The sequence below is a fragment of the Ranitomeya variabilis genome, chromosome 5 (genome assembly GCF_051348905.1).
Source record: "Ranitomeya variabilis isolate aRanVar5 chromosome 5, aRanVar5.hap1, whole genome shotgun sequence".
Lineage (NCBI taxonomy): Eukaryota > Metazoa > Chordata > Amphibia > Anura > Dendrobatidae > Ranitomeya > Ranitomeya variabilis.
In genome coordinates, this window is record NC_135236.1 from 547,606,404 (window position 1) to 547,615,100 (window position 8,697).

Below are 8,697 nucleotides of genomic sequence, written 5' to 3' on the forward strand. Positions count from 1 at the left end.
TTGTGGACTCCTGACAGGGGTAAGAACTGTGCATTCATTTTGATAGCGCATGCATGCTGGTCCGTACTACCAGACACTGAACTTCAAAGTACACTATTCTGGAATTATAGCTGCTCGCTTATATAATTTCACATTTTTCTGCTATCTTGGGAGACTTTGCTTATAGGTAGTTATACCAGCACGGGTACCGATGTATGCATATTTTTTTATGTAATCATCTATTCAATACAATATAGAATGTATCTTTTGCATGGTTTTGAGCAACAATGGAGTAATAACATGATATGTCCTAGAGAGTGACAAGGTCTATGGAGTGTATTACTCAGGTGACAGTGCTACAGAGATCAGATAAAGGCCTTAGCATGGCAATTATCATGTTCCAATATGTGTAAGGCTGCGGCTTTAATAGGTCTGTGCAGTGTATTAACACAGTCTCTTAGAAGTGCTTAAAATGTCAAGAAACTGGGCAATACCATACCACCAATTTCTTTTTTAGGATCTAAAATTAGAAAATTCAAGGGGAGCGACAGTTTTATAAAGAGACACAAGTTTCATTTAGGAGCCTGGAAAAGCCAGCATTGGTCTTTGTACACCACCAGATAATATAAAGTGGTAACAAAAAAGTTTTCCCTATTTAACTAACAATTTGTGAACAGACATACAGAAAGAAAAACTAATACTCCGAGCACTAAAAAATACTCGGAAGACCCCCGAGCATGCTCGAGAAATCTCAAGTAACGAGTATATTCGCTCATCACTATTGAAGACATTTGGTAAATTCAAAAAAGTTATTTTTTTCTCATTAATGTACACTCTGCACCCCATCTTGATTGAAAAAAAAAACAGAAATGTAGACATTTTTGCAAATTTATTAAAAAAGAAAAACTGAAATATCACATGGTCATTAGTATTCAGACTCTTTGCTCAGTCTTGAGTAGAAGCACCCTTTTGAGCTGGTACAGACATGAATCTTCTTAGGAATGCAACACTTTTTTCACACCTGGATTTGGGGATCCACTGCCATTCTTCCTTGCATATCCTCTCCAGTTCCATCAGGTTGGATAGTGACCGTTGGTGGACAGTCATTTTCAGGTCTCTCCAGAGATGCTCAATTGGGTTTAGGTCATGGCTCTGGCTGCGACAGTCAAAAATGGTCAAAGAGTAGTGTTGAGCATTCCGATACCGCAAGTATATAAGTATGTAAGTATATCGGCCGATATTTGCGGTATCGGAATTCCGATACCGAGTTCTGATACTTTCAGTATATCGGATACCGGAATCGGAAGTTCCCATAATTCAAAGAGCCAGAAATCAGCCAATGAGAAATAATTAGAAGTGTGGGCACATTCTGTCCTACATGGTAGGCAGGTAACTACTGACATAGCTGTGATTGGCTGCTGAAATGATGTCATGATGCAGTCTAAAAGTGGCCGCCGCCATTTTGGGTTCACTCTGCTGTGAATTCAGTGAGGGACAGGACGCTGTGTTCTGACTGAGGGCCAGTTTAGAGATAGCGATTTGCTTCATTGTGCTTTACCCAGGCTAATATAGCAACCGCTGTGTGAGAACCTTTTTTTGCCTTGCAGCGCTGTTCACAGCTGTCTGAAAGGTGCCTGTGTGAGTGCAGTCTGTAGTCTGGTCTGCAGCCACCACTGGTTGTAGTCAGCTCAGGGTGCGTCACTGCCTCATACAGTTCCATTGTCTGTTTTTCAAATAGTGCTGCCTGCTGCACACTTTTTCAAATTTATCCTATTAGTGGCTTTCCAAATGTATCCTGCTAGATTGTGGAAAAACACTATAGAGGATTACATACAGGAGCTTTTTTTGGCCTTGCAGCGCCGTTCACGGCTGTCTGCACGGTCTGTGTGTGAGTGCAGCTCACTCTGTAGTCTGTTCTGCTGCCACAGCCAGTTGTAGTCAGCTCAGGGTGCGTCACTGCTTTATACCATTTCATTGTCCGTTTTTCAAATAGTGCAGCCTGCTGCATATTTTTTCAAATTTATCCTATTAGTGGCTTTCCATCCGTATCCTGCTAGATTGTGGAAAAACACTATATAGGATTACATAGAGGAGCTTTTTTTGGCCTTGCAGCACCGTTCACGGCTGTCTGCATGGTCTCTGTGTGAGTGCAGCTCACTCTGTAGTCTGTTCTGCTGAAAAAACAAAAAGTTTATCAAGTTCTCCAAACACTCCACTTTACAGTTGTGTAGGCCACATTAGCTCATATTAAAGTCTAGTCCACACTTGATAAAATTAATGTTTCTTATACCTGTTAGCAGCTGTTCATGAATAAGCACACTAAGCCATTAGTACTTTTCTGCCTATCTTTATCAGTCTACCAAGATGAAGAAGGCAGTGAGTAAGGCACCTGGGCGTGGGCGTGGAGGTGGAGCAGGGAGATGACGTGGGGATTCTGTGCCTGCTGCGGGCACCGGTGACTCATCATCCCCCAGTTTTAGCAGGGAACAGTCCTTCATGCGCAGCTTTGTTGGAGCTCGCCATACCCCGCTGCTATGGGACGAACAAATTGCAGCCGTTGTCAGATGGATGGCAGATAACGCATCGACTTCAATTAGTGCCACATCCTCTCAGGCACAGAGCACTGAAGAGCACCCATCTGTCTCTTCACCACCTGCCAAATTGCCCAGGCAGTCAGAGAGCCCAGGACAGGAGCCATCTCTACTTCTGTTCTCTGAATCTCTTGGCTTGGAAAGAGGGGGCCAGCCAAGCAGCATTGGAAAAATGGAAGAAGCAGTATGCAGAGATGCCCAACAGCTATGTCTCTCTGAATCTGAAGAGACAGGTGGGCCAGTGCCTCCGGTCAGCACACCTCAGTACGCATGTGATGATGAGACTCAGGTGCCACTTTCAGGTGCGTACTGTGCTGCCGAGACTACCCAGGAGAAGCAGTTGGTGGAAGAGGGTAGTGTAGATGATGAGGTCCTTGACCCATCATGGCGTGAGGTACAGGAAGGTGGTGGGAGCAGCTCTGAGGAAGAGATTCCCCGAACGGCCCAAAGAGGGAGAGGGAGGGGGAAGACTTTGGTGCCTGTAGCCTCCACTTTGGCACCCGTTAGGAGCATGCCTCTTACAAAAGCCAAAAAGGGCGCTCCCAAGAGTTGCAGTGCCTGGTCCTTTTTTAACACAGTTGCAGATGACATTTGCTTAGTCAAATGCAAGGCGTGTCATCAGAACGTTAAAAGAGGGAAAAGTGTCAGCAACCTCAATATTAAAAATATGGGAAAACATGTGCGGACCAAGCACGCGGTGGAGTTAGAAAAACATACTGAAGACCTAGGCCAACCTCCAGCATCACCTACCACCTCTTTAGCTCGTGTTGTAGCCTCTTCCTCCAGCTCACACACAGCTGGTTCTGCTTCCTCACAGGATCGCTATTGTTAGGGAATTCAGGGACCCTCATAGTTTATCCTTACATATATGAATCCTTACATGACTTATGTTTCACCTCTCTGTCTGAATTACTGCATTCCTTCAGTTACGTGATCGAAACTACTGACAAACCCTATATTGCTTAAGGGAATAGTTAATAACTGTGTTGGTGGTGGGAGCTATCAGATAGCAATGATTAATGAGCGTTGTCCACCGTAATTATACTAATTAGCTACTTTTTGGAATGAGAATGATAATTTGCCATATGAGAATATGTTTTTAGCCAATCAATAGTTTGTACACCATATTGATGTGAACGCCCTAAGTTGAAAGGGTATATAATATCAGCTATGGAATAAAGGAGTTATGATTGTATCTTCATAGAAAACAATTTGTCTCTGTGTGAATTCATCATCCGCTTGAGCGTCCTCATAATAATATTTGGAAACCATCCAAATATTCTCTGGTCGACTTGATACCACCCTAACATGTGGTGTCCCTCAGGTGGGCTGGGGAAAACGGAAGACTACCAATATCTGAGGATCGGCAATCACAGGCTTGGGATCAGAAGGAAACACAGACTAAAATCCCGGGGAGGTAAGAACTTTGTATTCTTACAAACTCTCTCTGTGTCTCCGCCTGTCTCACAGTCTGCAGCCGAACCCTGGGTATGTTATAGTCAAGTCTTTCTACATAAAAAGCCCATATTTTGGCAAAGAACTGTAGAATATCCAAGTGATACTTAGAGTGTATATTGGATTGGTAAATTTTCTGTGTTACTGTTCCTGTCATGTGTTTTGTTATATGTCTAGCGTATGACTGAAGTATGAAATGTGTATGTCAACCTTGAGGAGACGTCCTCTTGGTGAGTGATAGAGGTATGGTGTGACAAGCTGATTGAATGGGGATAGGTTCTCTACAATACAAGTCCGTCTTTTATGTTGTAAAGTCTGTCTGTCTCGTCCTATATGTACTAGCAGCTCCCATACGGTGCCAAAAGATCTTAAGAGAATTAGACCATTTAGTCTGCCTGTTAAACCTGTTCTGCAATCTCTGGTTGATATATATATATATATATATATTATAAGAATTTCTGTGTATACTAAGACTTAATAGGTACATGCCATTTCTTCCAGGAGGCCAGTGAGGGGATTTAGTGACGGTGACAGTAGTCACATTGGCCAAATCACTGATCCATTATTCCTAGGGGTTCACACGCCCACAAACTGAGAAATACAGTTTAGGGTTAGAAAGTGAGAACAAAAAGAGGAATTAACGAGTCTGCCGCCCACAGATTGTGAGAACAGTCTAGGGTTCGAAAGTGTGGACATAAACGGGCACTATAGAAGCCAATTTGAGGGCCATAAGAAATAGGCACAAGCTGAGCTACACATCAAGGCTGTAGGGAAGGCATCAACCAGAGATAGAGATAGGGAGAGAAAGAGAGAGCAGATAGGCAGAAGTAGAGAAAGGGGGAAGTGGCAGTACATATGACATAGGGAAATACAGAAAAGGTCAGGTAGCTGTGAAAGATACTGACGCTCATTGTATGGAATAATTGTGTGTATGTAAGAAAGTGATTGATATATGAGACTCCTTGTTTGAATTCAAAAGATCGGGTGTATGTAATAAGGATTTGAAAATAAAAATCCTGATTGTATAAGGGAGTCCACCTAGGTATGATCTCTGGTCAACTGGTACCGGAGATAAAACTGAGGAACATTAGCAAAGTGAAAACACATAGTCACATGTGTATGAATAAGATGAGCTGAAACCAAATATTTTGTCAATATTGTGGAGTTACGCAGAAAGACTGGGAAGCACGTAGTCGGGCTTGTCCTGTCCGTGTTACTGGTGGCCTATGATTCTGCAGTGATTGACTAATATCTGGGGAGGCTGCAAGTGAAGCAACTGTTCAAAATGCTCTGCAGATTTTGTGTGGGTTGTGTATGTTGCAGAAAATTAATAGATGAGAATAATGTCCGTTATGGTAGGTGGAAATTAACTAAAGTATTACCTAGGACCACACAGGTGAGAACAAGATTTATGCAAAGAGGGAATAGTAGATGGGAACTTAGGTTTGTGAATACCCATACCCTTATAAGTGATTCTCATTTAAACCAAACTCCAAGAGCCTTGCTAAATAATTCCCTGTATTTACGTCAAAGTCCAGATGGACAGGTCCTTCATATCAAGTGCATATGTGTTATTTAATTAGGAGCTCTGTTTCTATGTGTATGTTTTGATGTTTATGTCTATAAATGGAATACACAGGATCGCCATGGAAGAACCTCTGGCACTGTTGTCCAGAGACCCAGTGTATTTCCACCCACAGCACCACGTTCCCAGTCATCCTCACACTCCCAGCCCAGTCTATAGCCATCAGTAGTACAGGCATGGGAGAAAAGGCAGCCATTCTCGGCAAACCACCCCCGAGCACAGGCTCTGAATGCTGGCATTGCAAAACTACAGTCCCTTGAAATGCTGTCATTCAGGCTGGTGGAGACTGACACCTTCCGTAACTTGATGGCATTGGTAGTCCCAAAATACAAAGTGCCCAGCCGCTTTTATTTCAGCAGGCAAGCCGTCTCTGCCCTGCAATAGTATGTGGAGGGAAACATAAAACACGCGCTACTGAACGCCGTCAGTAGCAAGGTCCACCTCACCACCGATGTGTGGACCAGTCACCATTGACAGGGACGATACCTTTCCCTCACTGCCCATTGGGTAAATGTTGTGGAGACAGGTACAGATCATGCTAGTGGCTCTGTACGTGTTCTGCCAACTCCAAGGATTGCGGGAATCCAGTCTGCACACATTGACTCCTCCTCATACTCAAGTTCCTCAGAATCAGCGCTGCAGGAGCCGTCAAAGTCCACCTCCACATGGACCCGTGAGCAATTACCTGTTACCACCGATATGAGCACAGCCGTGGCCAAACGTCAACAGGCCATATTGAAATTAATTTCTTTGGGGAATCGAAGCCACACAGCGCATGAGCACTGGAATGCAATAAAGCAGGAGAGCGACGTGTGGTTTGTGCCAACGAATCTCCAGCCAGGCATAGTAGTGTGTGACAATGGCCGAAATCTGGTGGCAGATCTGGCCCTAGGCAAACTCACTCACATCCCATGTCTGGCACAAGTGCTCAATTTGGTCATGCAGAGTTTTTTGAGGGACTATCCGGATCTTGAAGCACTGCTGCACAAGGTCCGCCTAGAGTGTGCTCACTTGTGGCGTTCCAGCATGGCAAGATCGCGCATTGCTGCACTGCAGCGCCGATTCCGCCTTCCAGAACATTGCATCATATGCGACCTACCCACCAGGTGGAATTCTATGTTACATATGTTGGAGAGGTTGTGTGAGCAGCAGTCAGCAGTAATGGAGTACCAGCTGCATCAGGCGCAAAGAAGTCGCACTGCGCGCCGTTCAGACTTCACAACCACTGAGTGGGCCACTATGAAGGACATCTTCCAGGTTTTGCATGCCTTCGATGATTCCACGCGGATGGCGAGTGCAGATGATGCACTAGTCAGCATAACTATCCCCCTTATCTGCCTGCTTGAAAGAACACTGCAAGCGCTAAGGGAGGAGGTTGTGGAAGAGGTGGAGGATGAGGAGTCACAAACGCCATCTGCTTCTGGACAGTCTGCGCAACGTGTTTCCTGACAAAGGCCTAGGCAGGGGACACTGTTGTGAAATTGGATTTTGGGCTCCCCCGGTGGCCACTGGTGGAATTGAACTTGTGTGCATCATCCCCTCTGTTCACCTGTTCCCATCAGGATGTGGGAGTCGCTATTTAACCTTGCTCCTCTGTCACTTCCATGCCGGTCAACATTGTAATCAGAAGCCTTTCTGTGCATGTTCCTGCTACCAGACAACTTCCAGCTAAGTCGGACTTTTGTCCTTGTTTGTTTTTTGCATTTTGTTCCAGTTCACAGCTGCAGTTTCGTTTCTGTGTCTGGAAAGCTCTTGTGATCTGAAATTGCCACTCTGATGTTATGAGTTAATACTAGAGTCTTAAAGTAATTTCAGGATGGTGTATTGATAGGGTTTTCAGCTGACCATGAAAGTACCCTTTCTGTCTTCCTGCTATCTAGTAAGCGGACCTCGATTTTGCTAAACCTATTTTCATACTAAGTTTGTCATTTTCATCTTAAATCACCGCCAATATATGTGGGGGCCTCTGTCTGCCTTTCGGGGAAATTTCTCTAGAGGTGAGCCAGGACTATATTTTCCTCTGCCAGGATTAGTTAGTCCTCCGGCCGGCGCTGGGCGTCTAGGGATAAAACGCAGGCTATGCTACCCGGCTACTGTTAGTTGTGCGGCAGGTTTAGTTCATGGTCAGTTTAAGTTTCCATCCTTCCAAGAGCTAGTTCCTATGTATGCTGGGCTATGTTCTCTTGCCATTGAGAACCATAACAGGACACTTTGCGAGAAAGAAGAGGAGGAGTCAATGGAGGAGGAAGACATCTGTCCAGAGGAGGGAGTTACACAAATCTCCAGTAGTCAGTATGTAGAGCGAGGGTGGGGTGATGCAGAGCAGGCAGAGATCACGCCTGAAGCAGGGGACAGTGTTTCTTGGCCAGTTGGCAGTCTGCAGCACATGGTTGATTTCATGCTGCAGTGCCTGAGAAACGACCGCCGCATCGCCCACTTTCTCAACACAGCTGATAATTGGGTGTACACCCTCCTAGATCCTTGCTACCGGGACAACTGTCAAAGCCTCATAACACTGTTGAACCGGGACCGTAAAATGCGGGAGTACCAAGACACAATGGTGCAGTCCATCATCTTTGCCAGTCCAACCGAGAGCAGTGCTGCTAGTGCTTTCAAAGCAGCTCAGTGCGTTGAGGCAGTGGAGGAAACTCTGCACAAAGAGGGAGCAGAAGCAGTGCCTCAGCACAAGGCAAGACCAGTATGGCCCAACAGTGGCAAAGTTTTGTGTGCCTGCCACAAATGTCTACACCATCACAGATGGCTCCAGTCAGCAGGAGGCAACGTTTCCGTCAGATGGTGACAGACTACATGTCTTGCCCTCGGGGCGTTTTTTGGATCCCATCCGGTGTGCCTTGCCTTGGAGCTTACTATCGGTAAGTGCTGCTATCCTTATTTTTCATCTTAAAGCCACATGGCGTTTCTCTGCTATCACAGGTAGCTTTGTTATTATAGCAGCAGACCGTATACTTTGTATACAATTATATATTGGTCTCCTTTTGACAGCGCACACCGGGGGGTCTTTTCTCCACTCTCTTTTTAAACATCCTTGAGCACTGTATTCATTTACAATATGTTTTTATGCATTTC